At 42.3% G+C, this 26586-nt stretch overlaps 1 protein-coding gene across 1 annotated transcript in view; it reads right to left on the bottom strand.

The window, feature by feature from the left end:
• Window positions 1-23407, bottom strand: part of LOC311630797 (E3 ubiquitin-protein ligase LNX-like) — a 61092-nt gene extending 37685 nt beyond the window's left edge. Inside the window, exon 1 of the mRNA XM_084900210.1 lies at window positions 23232-23407. The gene's annotated coding sequence lies outside the window, so the exon portion shown is untranslated. The remainder of the gene's footprint in view (window positions 1-23231) is intronic.
• Window positions 23408-26586: the final 3179 nt, after the last annotated feature.

Below are 26586 nucleotides of genomic sequence, written 5' to 3'. Positions count from 1 at the left end.
GAATACATGGGTAGATTGGGAAGTGGTATGTGTGGAAAAGAAGAGGCACCAAGCCAACAAAGGAAAAACAGACAAAAAGGCCACCCACACATGACCACACACATGTACCGATGCTTGAATTGATCATGTCTGTGCATTTGTAAAAATGCATGAATGCATGCTGTTCAGACATAAAGAACTCACCCCGCCCGACCTGTCTCTCAGATAATTCACTCTCTTTCCTCTGTCCCCCTGCACCAACACATTCTCCGGGAAAGAATTTCTCTCTCTGGGATTCCCTTACTCATTTTAAGATGTCTCCTCCCAGGACATTGTGCTTCATCTCAGAAATAGCACTCACAAAGGCTCTGAAATTCTTCTGGAAATGGTTTCCTTGGGGGTTTCTGCCTTTATCTCTTCGTGTTCAGATCTCCTTTTTTGCAATGACTCCCAGGTTAACCTTACTAAAGAGAGCACACAGTGCCATTGTGAGTACGCTCCCTAGGGCTGTTAGGCCATGGTTCTTCTCACAGCAGAGAAGCCAGAAGGTGAGGGTGCTGCAGAGAGTACCTGGGGAAATGACCAATTGCTCCTTAGGACACACATCTGAGGATTTCAGAGTTGTCTAACTTGTGAACATCACCAGGGTCAAATCTGAAGTGAGATGTAACCAGGCAAGAACACGAAATGGAGATGTTTTTGGCCAGCTCCGCTGTTTACTGCCCACAAGCCCGTCTCCCCTTGATGTTTACAGAATTTTTACACGCTTCACATTCCACGCTCACATCTGTCTGCCGCCCTCAGCCTCCTTGTGGCGGAGCCATTTCCTTCACTTGAAAGGAAGCTCCAGGTGCAGAGAGGACTCCAGGGGTGTGGCCCAGCCCGGAATCTGGCTCCTTTTCTTTACTAAAACAGGGAATCGCTTCATCGGATCCCAAGCGGACTTTTGGAGCCATTTCTGAGTTCATTCATCTGCTTTAGCACTGAGAGCGAGAGAGAAATGAAGTTTTCCTATTTCCTCAAATCACTGACCCTTGTTGGGTCATGACACTTCAAATGTACTACCTGCAGAAAGAAGCAGGAGGGTAAACGTGCACTAGAGAGAAAATGCCACAAGTGAATGAATGAGTAAATAGGCTGTGGGCGATGAATACCATGATGGCCTGCCGTGAATCATGGAGGAATTAAAAATTGTGGTTTCATGCCGAAACCGGTTTGGCTCAGTGGTAGAGCGTCGGTCTGTGGACTGAAAGGTCCCGGGTTCGATTCCGGTCAAGGGCATGTACATTGGTTGGGGGCACATCCCCGGTAGGGGGTGTGCAAGAGGCAGCTGGTCGATGTTTCTCTCTCATAGACATTTCTAGCTCTCTATCTCTCTCCCTTCCTCCTCTCTGTAAAATATCAATAAAATATATTAAAATAAATAAATAAATAAAATAAAAATTGTGGTTCAAGCCATTTACTTTTGGGGTGGTTTGTAAGCAGCAGTAGTTCATGGATTCTGTGTCCAACCCCTCTGGAGTGTGATACGCTTCTCCCAATAGGACTAGGCAACTTTTTCTCCACCCCCTTGAATTGGCCTGGCCTGGCCTGGCCATGGACAAGTGGGAGGTCCAGGGGAGGCATTGAGAGCTTTGCAGCGTCCACTCCTGCCCTGCTGTGAAGAACTCAGACTAGGTGTGTGTGTGTGTGTGTGTGTGTGTGTGTGTGTGTGTACACGCACACATCTGTATATGATTCTATAGCCACAGGTAAAAATAGGAAAGATACATACTAGATTATTAACATGGATTACCTGAGTACATGGGTGGTTTGGGAACTGGTATGTGTGGAAGAGAAGAGGAGGCACCAAGCCAGGTGAATGAGAGGCCTTAGGAAGAAAACCCAGGCTCTTGTCAATGGCCACGTCCCAGATATTTGAATGAGGCCATCTTGGACCTTCCAGCGGAAGGCAACCTCACACATGATCACAGGCAACACCTGCAGAGGAGTAGCTCAGACACCACCAGAATGGTGAGAGAGAATACGTGGCTGTTGGTTGAATTCCTACATTTTAAGGTGGTTTCTCATGAATACAGAGACTTGGACATTTTAATCCAATTTAATCTTGTCTTTCTTTTTTTCCCCCTAGGGTTTTGTATATAATAAGGCTCCTTTCCTATTTTTCTTCCCAGAAATCTAGAAAACATTCCCTGCATGAACACAAATAACTCTTAGGTGCTGTCCGCTTAAAAGTCTGCAAAAGCAGCCCCTGGCTCTTATGTCCACTCTTGAGCATCCTGCACCCAGCACAGCACCGCATGGCCAGTGGGAGGTCAGCATATGCTGACCAAATCAAGTATCTCATGGGACACCTGTTGCCACTTTCATCCCATTTTCTTAGTGCTTGCATGTGTCACAAAATGAATGGTCTGGCTGATGGGGCTAACCTGGCCAGCTCTCCAGATGTTTCCTTGTGGCCTCACTTTTCATCTTCGATAGCTCCCAGATCTCTCCAGTTGGTGGAGGACTGAGCTCATTGGTCAATAGTGTGGTGATTGTAGTAAGACCTGTGGCGGGAGCAGCAGCTACCTTATCAATATGAAAACCATTATACCATGCATTTTACATGAATTAACTTAGTTATTTATCATTTCCATAAAGGAACTGAGGCACCAAGGGGTTAATTGATCTGCTGAAGCTAACTAATTAAATGGCAGAGCCTTAGCTCTTAGCCAATACTCTGGCTCTAAATACAGTAATTGTATAGTTACAGCTGGGAGGTTTAAAATAAGAAATATTAAACATAGTCATTTATAAAAGTTACCTAACGTGAAGTTGCCTGTAAGTTACAATCTCCAAAACTTTTAAATATCACTATACTTCACATTAATCAAGAAACAAGTATTACTGAGAACATAATATATGTCTGTGCTTGTACAGAAAAAGTTATTATACATTTAAACCAATGTAATAAATAACATCATATAAGAATCTTGGCTCTAAAGGAACTTACACTATTTTGAAGAAACCAGGCTTATATGATGAAATAACCAAATAGGAAGACTAGATACAAAAAAAGAAAGAAAGAAAGAAAGGAAGAAAGAAAGAAAGAAAGAAAGAAAGAAAGAAAGGAAGGAAGGAAGAAAGAAAGAAAGAAAGAAAGAGAAAAGAGCAAAGGAGTTCTGAGACCTCACCTCTTGCAGCGAAGAATCTGAGCCAAATTTCAAATCTCTCTTTCTTCGTGGAGCAAAACCACAGCTTTCCTTTGGGGATGTCACAGCACTAAAAGATGGTTCAATAGGCGAGGCTAACCTGTGTTGGCAACTAGAATAATCTCCAGAAAAGAACATTTACTTTGGGATTTAAGATAATCAAAACTGATTACTTCTCAAGGGGCTTAGGAACCCAAAGCTGTAAACACAGCTGGGGAAACACTTAAATGTGGGTCCATAAAAACTCCATTGAATAATCCATCCTCCTGCCTCATGACGTGGACACTACACCATGTACAGGAGCCTATAGGAAAGCAGTAAATATTTTTATACAACCTTGTTGGTGAAGAGAAAAGAAAAATCTATAAAGACATGCCCACCCCCATCTTCTATGTGTGTTATGTAAATATCTTTTTTGTTTTATTGAAGGAAAGGCTAAAAGATTACATTTAGCTCAACCACTAAATTATAACTCAGGGGTGTTATATAACCAAATCTATAAAAATTGAATTTATCCTCTCAAAATGTAGAGTGCCTATTTTTGATTGAGTGAAAAATAAATGTCACTCAACTGTCTAGTCAACAATAGAATTTTGGCCAATTTTCTCTATAGACAATAATTTTAACTTATCAAGACCCGTTTCCCCCCACACCCCATTGGAAAGATAGGCATCTATCTATTAACAATGATTATCTTGTTTTTTGGTGATTTTGAAAAATTTCAGAATTCATAACATTATTTTTTATAATTAAAAGATAATTTTTCAATATTTAAAACTGTTTATTAATGTTTTTATTGTCACCACACTTAAAATATATGATTTTTAAAAAGCAATCAAACTAAACTTCTTTACTGATAGAAATTTCTACACTCTTTAAATAATTTGCCCTTAGCTATTTTACCTACTAAGTAAATCCTTGTCTTCAGCACAATTAAAAACAATTCTCTCTTCCAGGAGAATTCTTACAATCAATGCTCACTGATATCTAGAAATACATGTCAAGGCTAAGAATATTTTGACTCGAGTCTTGGCAAAAAGTTACTCTGAGGAGGAAAAAAAAATGCCTTAAAAATTTCTTTTTCAGATGACTTGCTGTGTTGCTCATTAGCAAGAGACACAAAAAGTAGTTTCTAAAATAATCATAGCCCAGAACCTTGCTCTTTGAGATAACAAGGTTCTGTTTTTGCAGGTGGCTTTCCACTCAAAGAACAAAAACTGGAAACATCCATTGAGTTGCCGTGTTTACATGTGTTGAATCATGCTAATGTCACGGAGCTAATCAAGCCCTGGGTACAAAGCCCTTTATGTCAAGGCAAAGGACCAGCCTCCGATTCACTAGCCCAGGTGCAAACACTTTCATGTGACTCCACAAAGACAGAACCCACTGGGGAGGACCTCCAAGGCAGAGCTGGCCCATAGAAAGATAATGGGAGCCACCAGAGTTTTACATTTTCTAATAGCCACATTTTAAAAAGTGAAAATAAGTAGGCTACGTTACTTTTAACATTATATTTTGTTTATCTAAATATATCCCAAATAGTATCATTTCAATCTTTAAAATGTATTTAGATATGTACACTTCTTACTAAATTTAAACTAAGTCTTTGAATTCCAGTGTGGATTTTACACTTACAGCACTAGTCACCAGTCACCCTGGACTTGCCACATTTCAAGAGCTCACAGTGGCTGCCTTATTGGACATGCAACTCTAAGATGAAAATGTTATTCCCACTAAGTAGGATTATAAAGTCATACATTCTTTTACTTTGAGATATAATTCACATACTATGAAATTCACACTTTTAAGCATACAATGCAGTGTTTTTTTTTGTTTTTGTTTTTTTTTTTTAGCATATTCACAAGATTGTGCAATCATGACTGCAAATTCCAGAATATTTTCATCATTCAAAAAAGCAATTCCATACCATTATCACCCACTCCCCTTTCCCTTCTTTCTCTAGCCCTGGCAACCACTAATCTGCTTTCTGTCTCTATGAATTTGCCCATTCTGGACATTTTCTATAAATCGAGTCATGCAATATGTGGCCTTTTGTATCAGCTTTCTTTCACTTAGCATAATGTTTTCAAGTTTCAGTTATGACGTAGCATGTATCAGTACTTCATTTCTTTTTATAATTGAACTAGAGGCCTGATACATGAAATTCATGCAAGAGTAGGCCTTCCTTCCCCTGGCTGCTGGCATTGGCACCAACTTCCCTCTGGCACCCAGGACCTGGGCTTCCCTCAAAGCCCTGGCTTCATCCGAAGGTCACCCGGAAGGATGTCTAGTCTAATTAGAATATTACGCTTTTATTATTTTAGATGCTATTCCATTGTATGGATATGCCACATTTTGTTTAGCTATTCATTGATTGATGGGTCTTTGGGTTTTGGCTACTATGAACAATGCTGAGATGAACATTCATTTAAACATTTTCATGAGAACATATGTTTCCAATTCCATTGGGTATGTACTTAGGAATAGAATTGCTGGGTCATATCATAACTCTTTTGAGGAACCGCTAGATTATTTTCCAAAGTACTTGCACCATTTTACATTCCCACCAGCAGTGTAGGAGGTTCCAATTTCTCCATCATTTGATATTATCTGCTTTTTTAAAAAAAAAAAAAATATATATATATATATATATATATATATATTTTATAGATTTTTTACAGAGAGGAAGGAAGAGGGATAGAGAGCTAGAAACATTGATGAGAGAGAAACATGGACCAGCTGCCTCCTGCACACCCCCTACCGGGGATGTGCCAGCAACCAATGTATATGCCCTTGACTGGAATTGAACCTGGGACCTTTCAGTCCACAGACCGACGCTCTATCCATTGAGCCCTTAGAGTCATGACCCCTTTATGATAGCATGCTGATTGTGAGTTGTTTATTTATCTGATTATCTTCAGTTCTAGACTGGGAGCTTCTCAAGGGCAGGAGACTGTTATTTTTCTCTGTAATTTGCAGAGATTGCTGCCTTGCATATAATGGATGCTCAGTCAATGTTCATTTGATGAAATAATGTGTGGATGAATGAGACGTGGCAAATACCCAATGAAATACTACATGAATTTTGTCAAAGGATTTATATTCCACTTTTCCTAGTCACATAATTCTAATCACTTGTCAGATTTGTAGCGTCAAGAGAACCAGACAGGAAGTTAGGGCAAGAGGAGGCTGGAAGTGCTAAGGGTTAAAAAGAAAATCTAGTTTCTACTTTTGAAGAGTTAACATTATGACTTCCCATTATGTTTTGATTTCCCAGATCCCGCCTCAAAAGACAGAGGCAGTGACATGAACTGGGATGAGCACCGGGTTGAGAGCTGGGTTCTAAATACAGTGCCGATCAGCAGTTAGTAGCTTTGGGCCTTTCATTTCACCTCCGTGGGCTCTGTCTCCTCGTTACTACATGAGGGAGTTGGAGTATGCAATCCCAAAGGTCCCCTCCTATCCCACCATAGATCTTTTAAACCCTAAAGTTCTAACATTTGTGTTATGTAGGCGACTTTTGGAAATTAAGGGTTTATTTGAACAGGCTTCTGGGGATAATAATTCGTTTTCAGAATCTCTTTTATAGGCAAGGTACACCAACTTATATGTTTCCCCTATTTCCCTAGATATCTTTTAAAAACGTTATTTATTGCACATTTGTTTTTCCATGAGAAGGAAACTATTGAACAGGCTCTGCCTCAGAAAGATTGTAGGTACGTCCTAAGCCAGGAAGCACAGGTTTTGATCAAGAGAGTTGGCGTTTGCAAGTCCGACTTTGTTCTCAGTGATTACGTTCTTTAGCAAACCTACCCACATTGCAAAGAGTGCTCAGATTAGAAAGTACTGATGAATTTCAAAACAGCAGCCTTGCATTTTAATGCCACGGTGTCGTGGGAGGGAACAGTAAACTACTGTTGGCTCACACTGGGCCCCTCTCACACATGAAGTATGTGGACCTGACCGGCCTGGAGAGACTACAGCTCTCCTTGTTTCCTCTGTCACTCCCCGGCCCAAGGGCTAGCAATGGGCCATTATCTCTTGTTCTGACATCTGAGGAGAGAATCTGAATGCCAGGAAGGAAGTTTTCCAAATCAGTATAAAAACAAAATCCTCTTATTACAACAGGATACAGTAAAGCAAACAAAAAAGGGAGCTCATGAGAGGGAAAAGGCTTAAAAGAGTAAACAAAAAACATTGTGGAAAAGGAAAAACAAGATATCCCTAACACAGTGCAGTTACTTGTATTTACTGGGAAAACCCAGTGGTGCAGGAGAGACCAGAGTATGGTAGAGGCACTGACGTAGATATTGCCAGAAAGACTGCTCACTGTCTGTGTCACTGGATTTTGCAATCTAACTTATGTAACTGAAAGCCAACAGCATTTTCCTTCACAATGTTGTTTCTCTGAGAAGTAAAATATTATTCTTTGGGAGGGGAATTTTAATGAATTTTGCCCAGAGTGAATGCGGTTGCACAAGAAAGGTAGAAATGGCTTATTTTTTCATTTCCCAGAGATTAGGGAAAATGTTATATAGCAATACGCAATCTTAATGAACTTTAGTAACTTATCCTTGCTTAGGGCTGGAAGAAATTTCAAAATGGGGTGCTGATGGCATCACCCAGGATGCACTGTACACCTGGTGCTGCGTGCATTGTGTGGCCAAACTAGATCCGAGTTAGCCAATGTAAGCTGCTTGTCTAAAACGTGAGCTAGCTTCATCTCATCTCAGTTATACCAGAGCTTCGGAGGGGAAAAGACTGGACTCTGTATAGCATGAATGACGACGTGTGCACTTCTCAGATATTTGTCAAGAGTATTGTGACAAAGTGGTAGGAAGAGAGTTTTGATGGAATAAAATAACATTTCAACTGATTTAATTCTTAGTTGAAGTCACATGGATGTGTTTAATTTTTGTTAGAGCTACTGAGATTTTGTTTATTTAATTCTCACTCAAGAAATGTTTTCTCTATTGATTTTATTGAGAGGGAGTGGGGAACAGAGAAGAGAGAAGAAGAGGAGAGTGGGAGGCAGAGGGGGAGCGAGAGGGGGAGGGAGAAGGAGAAGTTTGCCTTCCATATGTGCCCAGATTAGGGACAAAGTTCCAACCTATTGAACACCTGGCTAGGCAGAGCTACTGAGAATTTATAACTATCAAGAATTTTATATGTAGAACTCATATAATCCTCACACAAAAGGTAGGTCTAATTTTGTCACTATTTTGTAGAAGAGAAAACTGCAGAGTTAAATTGTGTGCCCAAGGATACACAGCTAACAAATAGCAAAGCCAGAATTTAAACCCATGTCTGACTGCACCTTAAGGTTAAGTTCTAGGTTTTGAACTTCTTTTAGCTTAAATTACAATTGTGAATTTAAAGATCTTAATGTAGGTAGTTATTCCTCAAAGGAATATAGGTTTTTCTACTTTACAAATTACTGGGTAACTTATGCTCTTTTCTGATGGTTTTTGACAACTGGGCTTTTAATTCCTTCTTTTCTTGAGTTCCTTCAGGCTCTCCTCACTAGCTATCTCTTCTCAACACACACATGCATATGGCACAGTTTTTTACTTGACTCTTTTGTACCTTTTAATAATAATCCCATTTCAGTCCTTTACACAACAAACAGTCTCATTAGCTGCAACATCATGGCTCTCACTGCTTGTCCTCCCACTCTGCTTAAGTTAGGCTCTCACAGGGCACAAGTGAGCTCTACCCACCAAACCAGAAGGCCTCTCTTGGGTTGCCCTTCACTTTGACCTTCTGCAGCATTTGGTTCTGCAAACCATCTATTTCTTGGAAAGCTTCATGTGCATATTAGACATGTAAAGATTTATTAAATGATTGGTTAAATAAAATATCCAAACACTTTCTGGATTCTTAAATATGATGTATATATGGCTAAACACCAGAAAAAAATTCTACCTTATAAAAGAGTGATATGCAAATTAACCATCATTCTGCAAAAGCCACACCCACCAGCCAATCAGAGTGAGTATGTAAATTAACCCCAGCCAAGATGGCTGCAGCCACAGAAAGCAGTTGAGAGAGGCTTGGGTTTCCCCAGCAACGAAAGCCAAGCTTTCCACACACCCTGGCTGGCCTAGGCCTCCACTCAAGGTTACAAAGTTTCAATTATAGAAGATACATGAACCCCAACAGAAATGGCAGCAGCCTCTGAGCGAGCAGGGGGCTTGGCTCTGCTCCAGGCCTCAAAGTTTCAATTGTAAAAGGTAAATAAATTCCAGATACCAGGGCCCCAGTTTGGGTCACCAGAGGGTGTGGCTGACCTGCAAACCACCACAGGCCCCTCGCCCAGGCCTCCCCACACCCCAAGGGAACCCCCATTTTGGTCCAGGACACCCTTCAGGGCAAACCAGCTGTCCTCCACCCATGCACCAGGCCTCTATCCTATCTAATAAAAGAGTTATGTGCAGATTGACCATCACTCCAACACATAAGCTGGCTGCCCCCATGTGGTCAAAGATCCTGTCCCCATGTGGATACAAGATGGCCACCACAAGATGGCTAGCAGGGGAGGGCAGTTGGGAGGCACCAGGCCTGCAAGGGAGGGCAATTGAGAGGGACCAGGTCTGCAAGAGAGGGCAGTTGGAGGCAGTCAAGCCTACAGGGGAGGGCAGTTAGAGTTGACCAGGCTGGCAGAGGAGGGAAGTTGGGGGCAAACAGGCTGGCAGGGGAGCAGTTAGACATCAATCAGGCTGGCATGAGAGTGGTTAGGGGGTGATCAGGCTGGCAGGCAGAAGTGGTTAAGGGCAATCAGGAAGGCAGGCAGGTGAGCAGTTGGGAGCCAGCAGCCTTGGATTGTGAGAGAGATGTCTGACTGCCCATTTAGACCTGATCCCGGTGGGTCTAAATGGGCAGTTTAACATCCCTCAAGGTGTCCCAGATTGGAGAGGGTGCAGGCTGGGCTGAGGAACACTCCCTTACCCTGTGCACAAATTTCGTGCACCGGGCCTCTAGTTTACATATAAGCATCCTTATATATTTTTAAATAATTCATAAAAAAAGATACTAATTAAGGATATTGCTCAACATTGTAACAATAGCCCTCTTTTTCAGAGTAAGGAATCAATTTAATTGTGTTTTTTTTTAAAGATTGATATATTTTAGGTTAATATTTTTTTAAGTGTTGGTATAGCATATATTAAAGTTGACTCAAAATGGACTACTGGCAAGGTGACTATAGTTAACAATACTGTATTGTACCAGTATATTTGGAAGTTGCTAAGAGTATATTTTAAAAGTTCTCATCACAAGAAAAAATACTTTTGTAACTGTGTGTAGTAATGGATATCCTTAAAATTTATTCTAGTAATCATTTTCTAATACATATGTATACCAAATTATTATGTTGTACACCTAAAACTAATGCAATGTTATATGTTATATCTCAATATAAAAAAGAGTCATTGGTCTCAATGCAAGAGCAAAAGCTATAAAACCCTTAGAAGAAAACATGAGTCAATCTTCATGACTTTGAATTAGACAATGGTTTCTTAGTTCTGACATCAAAGCAAAAACAACAAAAGATGTTTTATATTACAATATTTTGAACCTATGAAATGTGAGAAAATATTTGCAAATCATATATCACACAAGGGATTTCGATTACAAACATATAAAGAACTCTTACAACTCAACAATAAAAAGACAACATGCCAAGTAAAAACTGAACAAATAATCCAAATAGATGGTTCACAAAGGAAGTGTACCAATGGTCAATAGCACATGAAAAGATTCTCAACATCATTAATTATTATAAAAATGCAAATCAAAATTGTAATATACTACCCATTTGGATAGATAAGATAAAAAAGATAGATAATACAAATGTTGATCCACAATGAGATATCACTTCACACCTATTAGTATGGCTATTATTAAAGAAAAAAAGAAAAGGATTGGCCAGGATGCGGAGAAATTAGAATCCTTGTGTATTGCAAATGGGAATATAAAGTGGTGGACCTACTGCTCAGTACAGTATGCCAACTCCTCAAAAATTAAACATTGGATTACCATGTAATCCAGTAATTCCACTTTGGGGTAAATAGTCAAACAAAATTGAAAGCAGGGATCCAAACAAATATTTGCACACCCATATAGCAGCATTATTTCCAACTAGTAACCCTGTGCACAAATCTGTGTGCCAGTAGCTCGCCAGTAGCTCACTGCTGCCCACCAGTAGCTCTCTGCCTGCTGCCCCGACCTCCTGTAGCTCCCTCTGCACTCCCATTTCCTCTCATAGCTTGCTGCCCTGCCCCCTCTGTAGCTCTCTGCTGCCTGCTTGTAGCTCGCTGCCCCATCCTCCTGTTGATCCATGATCCTTGGTCTTAGCCGTGAGACAAAGACTAGGTACAAAGTTTGAACTTCCCATGCCACAGCCCCATTATGCATGCGGTAGGTCGTCACGAGGTCAGTCATTACGCTTCATGGTGTAATGACCATTTGCATATTACATCTTTGTTATATAGGATAGCCACAGGTGGAAACTACCCAAGTGTCCATCAATGTATGAATTGATTAACAAAATGTGGTATACTCACATAATGGAATATTATTTACCAATAAAAAATAAATGAAGTATTGATGTATGCTACCACCTAGATGAATCTTGAAAACGTGTTAAGTGAAAGATATATGACACAACAGGCCTCATATCATATGGTCCCGTTTAAAAGAAATGTCTGGAATAAGCAAATCCATAAATATTAAAAAAAAGTGTAGTAGTTTTCAGGGGCTGAGCAGAGGTCGGGTGGAGAGGGACTATGACTGGGTCTGGGCTTTTTCTTGGGATGAAGATATTCTGAAATTTTTATAATGGTGATGGTTGTACAACCTTATAAATATACTAAAACCACCAAACTGTACACTTTAAAAGGATAAATTTTATGGCATGTGAATTATTACTTGTGTGGTATATAAACTATAACTCAATAAAGCTTTCGAAAAATAAGTAGGTATTAGTTACCTGCAAGCTAGTATTCATTTTCTCAGTCATTCATTTACCAAATCTTTGTGGAGAATGGTTTGAGCCAGGAACTGTGTTATGTGCTGGGCATAAACAGCAATTTTGAAAAGATCAGTGTGGAGACTAGATTGGAAGGGTGCCAGGAGCCATATGGACAGTTGACAAAATTGGGAGCTAGCCAATACAGAGGATCATATCTCTTCTCTGTCAAAAGTCATTTCTTTACATTCTTTTCACCATAAATGGGCAAACCAAAGAAAGGAAACAAGCTCTTCTTCAGCTCTTTTATGATCCAAAAAGCTCTGATGTTTCTTAGGGGCTCCAGAAAAGAGCTTTATAACCATAAAAACCAAAGACTCGAGTATTAATTTTACTTTTGAAATCTAATAAAAAACATACCATGCATCTACCTTTGCCAAAAGTCTGAAATGGAAAGTGAAGCTAGGAGCCTAGCAAGCAGTCGGGAATATGGAACCTTATGTAAAGACTGTCTGAGGATTCCCGGGACAGCTTGGTGGGACAAGCGTGGCCTGTGGGAGCACCGCATGCTCCATTCAGTCTTATTTGCCCCAGTTCTACTCACTGAGTTTTAATGGAGCTGTGGCATGGGAAATTCAAACTTTGTTCCTGGCCTTTGTCTCAAAAGCTAATAGTTTCTTCGGGGAGAAGTCAAGCTTAGGTAGCTACTGAAATAAGACACTCCAAGATGCTGTGAAGGTTCAGAGTTTTTGATTACCTATGAGCTTTCCCATCCTCTTAGCTCTTATCATGGTCCTTCAGGTACAGAGTGGGCTTCAGGATATAGCTGTCATGTGAACTGCTCATTAACATGTATAAGAAAAGACCAATCAAGTGTAGTTAAACGGAGTCTAACAAAGTTGAGCAATCTTGTTGAAAGTTTAACTTCCTTCCAAATAATTTTGGGTGATACACTGAAAGTAACCCAACCACAGATCAACAAAACAAGATTTTCTGTTTTAAATGGATGCCCCCGACTCTTATAAAATGAAATAATGCTGGCTGAATTCTCTCAACCTAAAGAAAAGAAAATTTAAGTATTTTTAAAGATCACATAATTGTTGAATGAATGCATGGAAGTGAAGTAATATTATTTCACTTCTTTAAATGTGCTTATAGCTGCGTCAGTCTTGAGTCAGCATACATCGGAAGATGGATGCTGTAACCTGTTCATGTTCAGTGCTCTGAGCTGAACCCAAACCCCGTGAGCCTCTACTGCTGTTGCTGCTCCTCTGAAGGATCTGGAAGTGCATCCTCATTATCAGCCAGTCCTCCTGCACCTCCCATGGGGGGATTTCAGGATGGTGGTCAGAGGCAGTGCTCAGCTCTGGGTCAAGTGGACCTGGGTACATAATTCTGACTTCACAAGTCTCTTAGGAAGCCACCAAAGGATAAAATCATGGGTGTCAGTTTACAACACTCAACACTGAAGGCTTTTTTCTGTAGTGCCTCTTCACGTTTCCCAGTGAGAGTAGAAAGTAAATTCACTAGAAACAGAGTCATCTCCAGGATTTCTGTTAGGCAAAGCATGGAGGCAGCCATTTGGTGGGAAGGATGGGACAAGTAGACGTGTCCACATGCAGGCACACAGGTTTAGGGTGTTTGTTTGGGCTAACTAGGGGGTGAGGGGATATGAGTGGGGTGGAAAGCTCCATCCTCTTGCTTCCTGCTATCCCTTGATGCATCCAGAAATGGATACAGTCCTGGAAACTGCCCCTACAGACACCAGAATAATGGCTGCAAGGTCCTCGCCACCTGCAACAGACCAAGTTCATGGTGACTTAAGCAAAGGGGCAGTGTCAGTGCTAAGAACTCACTCTGATACCTTCTGCCCTGTGCTGGCCCATCCTTTAAAAAACATCCAAGGCAGCGCCGAAGCGTGACTTCATCCCAAGACCTGGAAGGAAAGTGTATTGTAAAGGACACAGTCTGCCTTCCAAACGGCCAGTCTGCACACAGACCGAAGCCCTGCCAGGGGCTGCTCTGAACCAGCGGATGCAGCAACAGAGCTGAAGCAGAGGTGAAGGGACAATCGCAGACCTGGGAGATGGAAACACACTCTTCAAGTTTGCTCAGTCTTTGCAGTCAGGATGGTGGTGCTTAGTCTGTGCCTCAGCCAACCAGGGCTCAGCTGGTCACACCGACGCCAACATCCCCGGCTTAGAAAGAACCTTTTGTTTCGTTTTTACATGACAGGCAAACCTTGGTTTGATTTTTTTAAATGGATGATACCATTTCAAGAAAGAAAATTTAAATAAATCTCTGTTTATTTACAATAAAGACCACAAGTATGTCTAGTTTTCTCATTACTCCAAAACACTGTTCCAGTGAAAAGCCCAATATACCTACATTATTTTTCCATTATTTCATTGGTCCTGAAAAAAAATCTTCAATAATCTTTGGAAATATGAATATTTTATCATAAAAATAATTTCTTGGTAAAAAGAAAAAGAAGGGCAACAATACTGTAGGAGTGTTTTCTTCATCTGAGTTATAAAGCATTTTAGGAGCTCTTGCTTAAAACAGAGGCCTTTTAAATTAATAGTGAGGCATTCAATATCTTGTCATGAAGAACTGGATGCTTATACAGTCGATCCCCACTTTGTGAATCCATGTACTTGCTCCCTGAAATTTATTTGCAACCCTGAAATCAATACTGTGGTGCTTTCATGGTCATCAGTGGACATGCTCAGATACATCTGTCTTCTTGTCTCAGCTCTGGGTCCTTTTCATGTTCTATTTATTTAGGGCCATGATTTTTACATTTTTGTGTTTGCTACTGATGATTTCACTGATTGAATCAGCCCCTAGGCACTGTGCTGAATGTGTTCCGAATGTACAAGAACGCTGTGTTACGCTCACAGAGGATATAGGTGAGTTGGATAAGGCACGACTTACAGTGCTGTTGTTAGTAAGCTCAATGTGAATGTAGAGTATCCCCGAAAGTGTGTACACACACTCTGCATAATGATAAAAGCAGTGTTTATTAAATACATTTCATTTAAAAAATGAACTATTAGCTTTCAAAGTGTGTATATATATATTTGGGGACACCAGTATATTAAATAAATTTTTTTAAAAAAAAATATATATGAAATAAGGTTACATATTGATTGGTTGCTGAAAATGTATCCAAACGCTTACAGGAAGTTAACTTATATCTCTTAGGAGCAATGGTTCAGTATTTGCTATTTCAGTGTTTGCGGTGACTTTATAGAATGTAACTACAGGGAATTCTGAGAATCGAGTATACAGCTTTTAGAATTTGGAAGGGCAAATCAGAATAGAGCATGAGGACCATCGACCAGGTGGTCAGGGCTTACCTGGCTATAGAGGCCATTCGGGCAAGACAGTCCAGGTGAGTTATCAGGGGAACTAATGAGAACTCTGCAGTAAGGCCCACTGGGCTAGAAGTGTAGTCCTATGGAGCATGATGTTGATGATGATGATGATGACAATGACATGTGTGTGTGCTGGGTGGGGAAAGAGGACAGAGGCCATAAATGAGGGGAATGTAGCTACTGAGAAATAATTTCAGTCCCCAATGGCAGATTTTCATGGAGCCTGCGTACCTGGTAGAGGTGAGGGTCAGGAATGGGGTGGGATAATGCCTGTTATCAGGGTTCTCTCTAGCAAGACTTCTGTTAATTATTCAGGAAGCTGGAGAATAGCAAAGAGGAGAGAGTAGAGAAAGAGCCAGTGATAAATATATGAATGTGGTGAAGGTGGAGGTCAAAGATCTGGGGGTCCTCTGATTCTGCTGATACATTGAATCTTGACCTGAAGGGGAGGCAGTTGAGCCCTGGAGGAGAGATGGGTGGTTTAGGGGGATATCTAGGGTTACATTATCACAGGAGCTGCCCCAGTATGAGGTCTTCTGATTGGCTGTGAGATTGGCTGCTGCAGGGACCAGGCCATTGTAACTGATCTTGGCAGTCAGATGGGCTGTTCAGTGACCACTGGGGCAGTGGTTCCTTCTCCTGGCCTCCCCTCCTCCCCTCCCTTGCATGGTAAGAGAAGGGTAGCAGATTGCAGAGAAGATGCTGTTGCCTGGCACAGATCACCTTTCCTGGGCTGGCGCACCCATCCCCCAGCTGCTGTGGCTGCTAACAGCTTACAGCTGCCTTGCCTCCTTCTCCAGAGACCTGCCTTCTGCTAAACAGCCATTCCCCTGCGGTGTTACACCCCCCACAGCCCTCTCCACCCTGGCCAAGAGGGGCTGGCCATAGACAATGACTGACTGGCAGGAGTACCAAAGCCTGATTCCTTGCCTCAAAGCGAGGTGAATTCCAAAGGATAATTCATATTCACTGTTGGATCAGAATACAGCTACAGTAACTGAGCCTATATCCTTGCTTAGAAATGTCCCCTGCCCTATCCTGTATCCCTTATTCCCCTTCTCCCAAGAGCACTTCCTCAAGAAATCCATTCATACAAGAACCGTTGTCTTAGACTCTGCTTCTAGATGACCCACCCTAAAACAAGTACTGATGAGGTAGTCCATGGGTGATTGGGGGCTCAGAAAGTATATGAACTTGGGAGTCAGAAATACATACATCTGGTTACGCCCCAACATCATCACTTCTTACTTGCATGACTCCATTAAGTTACTGGATTATCCCGTTTCCTTCTCTATCTAATATGGGGTGGCCACATATCCCCTGCAAGCATGTCACGATGATGACATGAAGTGCAACAGGAGAATGGATGTGTAAGTCCAGGGCACATCTTAGGAATTCATAATGTCAGCGTCCCTTACCTCCCGAGACCTTCACACCGCCTCCTTCGAAACTTGGTTCTCCACTATTCTCCTTGGTTCCACGTGCACTGTGATTTTCTTAGTCTCTCCCCATTCTCTTTCTCCTTTTTCTTTTTATATCTTCCTTTTCCTATCTCCTCTTCCTAGTGTTTCTGCACCTTGTTTGCTGTAATGCTTACCACGTCCCCCAGCCATGATAAACTAAGAGAGATGCACAGCAATACCTACAAGTACAGCGAGAGTCTTGTTCAGTGGGCCATGGTCAGGGAAGCTGGAGTGAGGTTATCAGTTTTTGCCAGCTCAGCAGAGTTATGTTGGGTTCAGTTTTGTAAATAGGACTCAGGGGCCTAGTTTGTGGCTTTTTCTGAAATAGTGTTTAGCCAGGGAAGGATATACTATTTTCCTTGTAACATGAAAATAAAGGCCATTAAAAACCAATCACACTAGTGCTTGACATAAGAACCCTCATTAACATCAATCTTTTTCATCTGGGCCAAGTGGTGGAGCAGAAGGGAGCTGATCCCCACAGTCAGGACGTAAGACAAGAGTTTACTGGCTCGGCCACAAACTGGCTGAGGGACTTTGGGGAGATTGCATAACCTCCTTCGAGCCCAGTTTCTCCATCCCCAGAAAGGCTCTCGAGCAAAATAATGCGCCAGCGACTTCACACAGGACTGCCTAGGATTCATAAAATATTATTCGGGAAGCTCTGGAACTCTGTGCAGAAACTGATTGTGAACAGTGTCTTTGGTTACTAATATCCTTGTTAAAAACACTACGAAACCATTGCAAATCAACTCACTAGGTCATGGGGTAAACTGTGAATCATCTCTGTCCTGGTAACGTTCTACATTAAAGGTGGTGCGAAATCTGAAAGCCACACATTAGCCCTGCGCTCTCCATAGGAACTGCTGAACTGCATCTTTATAATAATTATTATGATCATAAGCCTAGTGGGACAGGCTGCCCAGCTCATTTTTCTATCGTCTCTGGCATTGGGAGTCCCTTTCTTTTGGGGCACCCCTTCTCTACTCCCTGGTCCTTGGTGGGGCTGCAAACATAGGGTGTCACTGCCCAGTCAGCTCACTGACACCCTGCAGGAAGAGTGGTCACTAACCATTGTCCATTCCTCTCTGGTCACAGGGATTGGTCCAAGAGGTGGTGGATTCATCAAGTCAATAAAAATTGTTTCCCAGCGTTTTGGAAGAGGAGTGAGAAGGGAAGCATCCTCCGTCTTTCTGAAAGCAAAAAGTTAGGATGAGGCCCACCACCTAGATGGATGTTCTTCCTCCAGTATCTGATATTAAAGAATACATGTGATTAGGATAGGATGAGTCTGCTTAGTGTTAATATATTACAATCATTTCACTGTTACGATAAAGAGAAATAGAAGTGATACTTTGGTGTAAGTTTGATATGATTTAATAGAAAACATGTCTATTGGGAAATAGGGCATGATTTGATTAATAGTCTATCCAATGCATTAGAAACAAACTATCTTATAGTGGACATTTGCTACTTTCCCCAAAATAGGATGTTTTAAAGCACCAAGCTTGGGAAAGTTGCTGCACAATGAACATATTCCTCATCTTTTCCATCAGTGCACTGCTCAGTGGCCACAGACTGTACGTCCTTTGTCCAGGTTGTACTCTCTGCCCAGAGCATTAAGGACCAAGCAAGACAACGAAAAGGACAGGGGAGGACCAAATCTTGGGTTTCCCAGATTTAGTCTAGGACTTTAGGATTGGGTTTTGTGCCCCTTTAATTCAAGCTTATATTTCTCACATCTGTTTTACGTGCGAATGCATATATTTAAAAGTACTTCTTGTCCTAACTGCAGCTGGGAAGATATTTAAAGCTGTAAATATTTACAAAGTGTACATAAAACAGCAGTGTGGGCTGATACAGCCAAAGCGGGGAATTAGAGCACTGGGCCCCGCTCCTGGCTCCATCACTAATGCCTGTGTGACCTTGGGCAGGCCAATTAAAATCTCTGTGTCCCAGCGCTACATGTAAGAAAAGGAGATACTGATCTTTATTGACCGGCATTCCAAAAGTAATAACTCTTGAGTACAATACCTGCTATTCAGAACAGAAATCAATTTGGAACCTTATTGAGACCTCACATTTATTACTTTCTTAAAAAAAAAAAATTGTATTGATTTCAGAGAGAAAGAGAGAGGGAGAGAGAGAGATAGAAACATCAGTGATGAGAGACAATCATTGATAGGCTGCCTCTTGCACACCCCACACTGGGGGTGGAGCCTGCAACCCGGCATTTGCCCTGACCAGGAATCGAACCATGATCTCCAGGTTCATAGATTGATGCACAACCACTGAGCCACACTAACTGGGCTTATTACTTTCTTTTTTTAGGGGAGAAAGTGGTGGCCTGCAAGGGACATATCCTTACTTGGATAATTTGCTGTCTCAACAAATTAGCACCTGCTTATGCACATCCCTCCCTGGGCCTGGTGGGGCTGTAACACGGGTGTACTCTCACTGTGTAAGAAGGCAACAATGTGAACCAAGTAGCCAGAAGTGAAATACCCTCAAAGAAGGAAAGTGGGTGGCAAAGAATTGTAGCAGCACTTCTGGGACCTCGTTGCTCTGGTTTCCCCTTCGAATAGAAAGAGCAGGACTTGGGTGTGAGGATGATTCTGTTTCTTACTCCTGCAACCTTAAGCAAATCGTTTCACCTTCGAGTGTCAGGCTTTGACAATGGTAAAGTGGAAATGAAAAGGCCCATATTTTAGGTTGAAAGAAGTATACACAAGCACCTAACAAAATGGCACACAGAAGCAGCCTGATGAGTCCTGGTTTTCTAGCACCTTCCATGTATTCATTGACTTTGATAGTAACTTGGCAATAGGACAGCAGATAAAGCGGTCTCCATATTTTGCTACCAGGGAGCAAACCCTTAATAGGCATTCAGCCCTACATACCCAATAGCTGATCCTATCACTGCCCATATTTAGACTTGAGAGGAATTTCTTGCATTTATAGTGCCCCGTCACATCGAGAAGCAAACATATACAAGGAAACATGTAGTACCTTCACTCATGTGAAGATACTAAGCATCTATTTGGAGTGAAGATACTACAAGCTTTCTCTTGTACACAGACTCTAAGTAGCCACCCTCCTCCTAAAAAAGAGCAATTGAGGTGATGAACTAGATGACATAGAAGAATCTTGGGTTATAGTAATAATTTAGGACAGAACTATTGCCTCAATTGTTTTATTTCCCTTTTACTACCGAGAGGACAGAACATAAGCAAAAGCAGTTTTATGAGAGGAAATTCAATTTACACTGGCCAAGGATCTCAATGCAAATAAGTGAACACCACTAATCAGATCACATGCAACCTCACAGTTGCAACATCAGAGGCAAGAAGAAAGAACAACTCTGGCTCCCAAGAAACTTGTGTTTTCCTCAAAGCAGTAGTTCTCAAACTCCTTTTGAAATCTATTTCTAATAACAAAATATTTTATGACCCACTGTCGCATAAAAATATAGTTACAGTGGTCGAGGGTCATGGTGCAAATTTTATGAAATTTCTTGAGGAACTTCAAAATAAAAGATTGATCGATCCCAGGAGCAAGAAAATACTCCCAGTCATGATAATAATCCCTTCATTTGAAAGTGCTTGGTATTGTACACATCCTTTCTCATGTTATTTATTTTTCCACAACATCCCTGGGAAGTTGTAGCATTGCTCAGTCCTCACAATCCCACCCTGTAGGTATCCTTATCACTGCATCTCATCATTTCTGAGATACCAAAGGGTAGAATATGCACCTTTATTTTATGTACCACCCAGAAAGAAAGCAGAATGTAGACAATAAAACCAGGACACATCATCAATTGGAAAATAATAAAACAAAAAGACCAAGCAATTTCAGATATGTTAAAATGTGAAAGCATGAGCATCTTATAAACTCTGGACCTTCCCTTTTAAAGATGAAAAACTGCCTGCCTTGCTCCTGGTCAGGCTGTTGATAGAGACTGAAGCTGGAAGCACTGCCCAAACGCAGACCTTCCGACCAACATGGAGGAACTTTCCTATTTATATGTTTTTACCTTATTTGTCTCCCAAATGTGGGGTGTTTCCGGCCCTCTTTGCAAGTTCTTAAAGAGCCCCTATGTGCTGGGGCCTTGAGACCTCACTCAGAGGTTTGGCCTGGTGCCAGCACTGATAACTTCGTCTGGGGAAGGTTTAATGGCTTCTCTGAAGTGGGAGTAGTCTTATTTTCCTTATTATTTAAGCAAGCAAGCATTTACAGAAGCCAAAGAGCAGGGTTGAAATTTCAAACAGCAGTGTTTATATAAGATGGATGCTTCATGACTTCAACCCAAATGGAACCCACTCAGCCAGACCCAGCAGTTGTGGAGATGACCTTGGAAGATGGGAGGCTCCACCAGGGATTCCTGAAATCACTACTCCGGAAGGAAATGATTTACACCAATAGGTGGCAGCCATCAGGTAGCATTTTTTTTTAAATAGAAAAATAAATAAATTGTTTTCAAAGGGAAATAGGAATGGCTATCCACCTCTTATCTTTACAACGTAAGGCATTAATACAATACAGGTATAGTCAATCCTCATTATTCATGGATTCCATAATGAAAATGTGCCTACTCACTAACATTTGTTTATAACCCCCTACTCAATATCACGCACTTTCGCAGAGCAGTGAAAATTGTAAGTCACCTGACATGCAAATTCCCAGCTGAGGTCAAACAAGATGACACGCTGGCTTCTTGATTTGCTCTCACATTGTTAACAAGTATTCTTTGCATAGTCTATTGACTGTCACATTTTTTGGCATTTTTGTTCTTTTAGTTGCTTGAGATTTAGCAACTCAGTTTTCACTATTTTAAATGGCCCCTAATATAGCATGGTGACTATAGTTAATAATAGTGTTGCATACTTGAAAGTTACTACGAAAAAAATTTACTAGACTTATTGTGGTGATCACTGTGCAATATATACAAATATTGAATCATTGTGTTGTACACCTGAAACTAATATAATGTTATGTGTCAATTTAAAAATTCATGGCCCCCAACGTGGTTCTGAAGTGCTGACCAGTGTTTCTAAGCACAAGAAGGCTGGGATGCACCCTCCAGAGAAAATACCCGTGTTAGATGAGCTCCATTCAGGCATGTACAATAGTGCTGTTGTCCGGGAATTCAATAATGAATCAATAATATATTTCAAATAAAGTGTCTGTAAACAGAAATACACCTGAAACTAGGCGAACTAGGCTGTAATCACTCGGTGAGTCTGTTGTAACCAGAAGCTCACAGGAACCGAACTCTGTATCTCTCAGGAGCAGTTAGTATTCACTAGTGAAAAATGATTGTTTTTGGATGTTTAACTGTCAAAAGGACTATTTCTTCATTGCTAACGTACCAGCTATTCATATGTCATGACTGACAACCCAGTGCAGAAGTCAAGTCAGAGGAGTAATCAGGACACACACACACACACACACACACACACACACACACCCCAGTGACGAGGTCTGGAGAGAAACACAGAAAATAGTGGGATAGGAGTCACAGAAACATAGTTTTTAAAATTCCTTTGTTAACATTTCTAATTGTTGGCACTTCTTTGGAGATTTTGTTATGAAAAACTATCAGGATTAACAGGCAGTCCAGGAAGCAGCCGTCACAGAGAGGCTGCTGGTGGCAGAGCTGCCCAGAGAGCCCACGGGGGGTGGACCCACCTGCATCGGGGCCCTTTCCCCCTAGATGCTTCCTTGGCTGAGGGACAAGCTTCTGGACCTTACTAGCCTTCTCTTTCAAAGTATAAGTCAATAAAAGAAACACGAGGAGGGAGAGAGTAGGAGGAGGGGTGGAGAAATGGGTCAGTGGTCTTAGTATTTTTCTGCTGAGCAGAGTATAGGCAAGAACAGCAATCACATGTCTCCTTGCTAAAGAATAATATCAGAGGCGTTTTTAAGTCTTCCTGTGATATGACTGATAAAGAACCACCGGTAACAGAGGGACCACCCTGCACGCATAGCCCTGAAAAGTACATCGGTTTGTGGGGAGCTGTTGTCAATGGTGGACACCACCAACACGACTGCACTGCTATAGAAATACTGTGCCTCACCGGTTTGCAAAAGGCAAGTCCCCACAAGTCATTTATGGAGGAAGTGGAGAGCCTTGACCAGGGAGGTGTTCCCTTGTGGCCAGGGACTGATTTCCCACGGAACTGAGCACTGGCTAATTCTCACAGGAGGTTTGGAAAATGAAGCTAGGGTTTCGGGTTGGACTCACAGGCGCTGCTTTTCTCTGGACAGGCTTTGTTCCCCCGCAGTCTGGTCGGCAGTCCTTCCGGGGCCTTCCTCCCTCCCCTTTGGGGGCTGAGGCCTACCCCTTGTTCAGGATGAAGAGGGATTGGAAGGCCGGCTGCTCTAATTGGAGCTTGCACCTGCAGCTCCCGGCCTCGGGGGCCACTGGTGCGGCGAGTGCGTGCCTGTGTGTGTGTTCCTGTGCGTGTGTGCTTGCGTGTGTGTGTGTGTGTGTTGATTTCCTCAATGAACACTGAGACACTACACAGTTTTCTGGCTCGAATATGCTGGAAGGGATCCAAGCTGCTTGGCCACTTTCTTCTTTCTGGAGAGGAGGCACCCCTTTACTCGCTAAGAAGGGGGGATTTTTAGCCATGCAGATATATCCAGTATATTTTGATATAATCTCTTCTGGCCCCAAGAGGATTTACCCAGATAAAGGGCACCTTCAGGTAGCATGAGAAGGTGCCACAGCAGGGCTTCCACCCACCCGTAAGCTGCTGCATTTTTTATGTGTTTCTCACACTTCAGCAACACTATCCAGGCAGCACTGAAGAGCGAGGGCTGCACCTCTGTGCTCAGCCCAGGAGAGGGAAATGGAGAGCTCGCCCAGGTGTAACTCATTAATTAATGACTGTGACCCTGTCCCCTCACAGCACCCCGGGCCCCATCCTAATGCACATCTCTGATGTGTATAATCCCATTGGTTCTGGTATACACTACCCACACACCCGTGAAATCTTCACCACAATCAAGATGCTGAACAAGTTTGTCACCCCCCAAAGTTTCCCTAAAATGCCGTTCTCACTCCTTGCTCCACCACATTGCCCCCCAGGCAACCAGTAATCTGCATTCTATGAATATAGATTATTTGCATTTTCTAGAATTCTATATAAACGAAACCAGACAGCATGTATTCTCTTTTTGTCTGGCCTTTTTTTCCACTCAGCATAATTCTGAGATTCATTCATATCATGTGAGTCAACAGTTCATTCCTTTTTTTATTGCTAAACTAGTAGCCCTGCACACGAATCCGTGCACCAGTAGCTCTCTGTGGGGCCTGGCCACTTCGCGCCCACTGCCTATAGGCTCTCCATGGTCCACAGGCCCATCCACACCCCAGCCTGGCCAGAGGCCCCTCTGCAGCCTGGCATGGAATGCTTGCCTTGTCACCGCTCTCGGCAGCTGCTCCCTCCTCCGCCGGTACTGGGGGACTCCGCAGGGCTGAGAGGATTGGGCGCCACCATCTTGTGGCTATGGGCACCGCCATCTTTGTGATGGAGTGATGGTTAATTTTCATATCACCCTTTTATTAGATAGGATAATAATCCATTGTATGGGCATACCAGTTTGTCTATTTGTTCCCCTGTTCATGGGCATTTGGGTTGTTTCCAGCTGCCATGAATATATGTATACAAGTCTTTGTATGGATAGAAGATTCCATTTCTCTTGGCTAAATACTTAGGAGTACAAGGCTGGATCATATGGCAGGTGTACACTTAACTTTCCAAGACACTGCCAAACTGTTTCCAAAGTGGCTGTGCTATTTTACTTCCCCACCAGCAGTTCTGGTTCCTACATATCTTACCAACATTTGGTATGGTCAGTCTTTGTAGATTTCGCCATTCAAAATGCAATGGTATCTCATTCTGGTTGTAATTTGCTTTTTCCTAATGACTAATGATGTTGAGTATCTTTTCAATGTGCTGATTTGTTATCTGTATATCATCTTTTGGCAACATGACTGTTCAAATCTTTTGACCATTTCTTAAACTGGCTTGTCTATTTTCTCATGATTGAGTTTTGAGAGGTCATGATACATTCTCCCAGGGATATTTTTTATTTAAAGAATTATCCTACAATGCATGATGCTGCATAGAAAGTTTTTGTGAAATTTTCAGCTTTAATTGGAGCATGTTGGAGACCCTTTGGGAGCCCAGGGTCTCTAGCACCTGGAGATACACCTCCTGTGTGCCACCCTCTGCCTGGGGACGATGACAGAGGGCCATGCTAACGTCAAAACAGACCTAGGCCACACTCACTTTTTGAGGCGCTTTGGACATCCCAAATGAAAGAAATTCCAAAACAAACACATGAAAATCATGAGATACCTTACATGTGTATACTGGACAAGTTTGTGCTTTTGATCATATGTAAAAAGTCAGCATATATGTAACTTGGAAGATGTTGTCAAGATTTTAGATTTGAGGCTCTATGTGGGACATGGGGCTCTCGTGGCCATTGCTCATCTTGTGATAGGCAGGAGAGGCCAGCACCAGCTCAGGCACTTCTCACATGCCTCCTGTACCCCTGGTTAGTCTTTAACTGCCTATGCTTGGGCTCAAATGCATGGTACACATATTGCTATGGAAAAAATGACCATTTCCCAGGTACACACCAATGTCCAGTCAGAATGGTGACTCTGGGAAGGCCAATCACTGCCCTTGGGCCTCTTGGAAGGACCCCTGCTCCATATACCGGCAAGCCTGTGGGGCTGAGGCTGCCTTCGGGCTAGTGTTTTGGCTTTTTCCACTTAGTTTGAGGTCCGAATGGTGCTGTGGAGTTGCTTCACTGGATGAATTCCCAGACACCGCCCAGCCTTACCCACAGAAGCGGTTGCCCTCTGGAGACTTTCATCACTGCCTCTGTGGAACTTTAATCTCCTTTTACCTGTGGCTGTGTCCAGAGCAGTGGTTCTACAGATGTCCAGCGGGACTTCTGGTATTGGCTGGAGGCATTTTGACTGTCATAGCTGGGGAGGTGTTACTGGTACTTAGTGGGTGGAAGCCAGGGATGCTGCTAAATATCCTAGGGTGCACAAAGCAGCCCAAAAAACCAAGAGCCACCCAGCCCAAAATGCCAGTGTTGGCGAGACTGGGAAAATTTGATCTCCATGATTGAATCACGTGTCAACTAGAATGGACAGAGAGGGTAACGGATTTAGATTCTGAAAAAGCAGTTCTTCATTCATTAATTAGACAAGCACCACAGTAGGAATGCGGAGAGGTAGTCAGCAAGCTTGCGGGGCTGTGAAGAGCTGGCTGCCCAAGGCTGCTCATCCTCTCACTTTGCCTTTCTCTCTCTTTCCTCCTCCTCTTTCTGCTAAGAGATGTGGAGTGTGGCAGACATGGTTTCAAACCCAGGTCCTGCTGCTTGGTGCCCTTGGGCAAGTTACTTAAGCTCTTGAAACCACCGGAAAATGGAAATAACACTAGTACTCTTCAGAACTATGAGAATTGAACAAGGTAAACCACGCCATGTAAAGACTTGGACAATTTCCGGCACAGGAGAACGCAGTAGTGACCATCATCATGATTATTCCACGAACTGAGCGCCTGGGT

The sequence above is a fragment of the Pipistrellus hanaki genome (assembly GCF_964339955.1).
Source record: "Pipistrellus hanaki genome assembly, chromosome: 1".
Lineage (NCBI taxonomy): Eukaryota > Metazoa > Chordata > Mammalia > Chiroptera > Vespertilionidae > Pipistrellus > Pipistrellus hanaki.
This window is presented reverse-complemented; position numbering and strand designations above follow the sequence as displayed.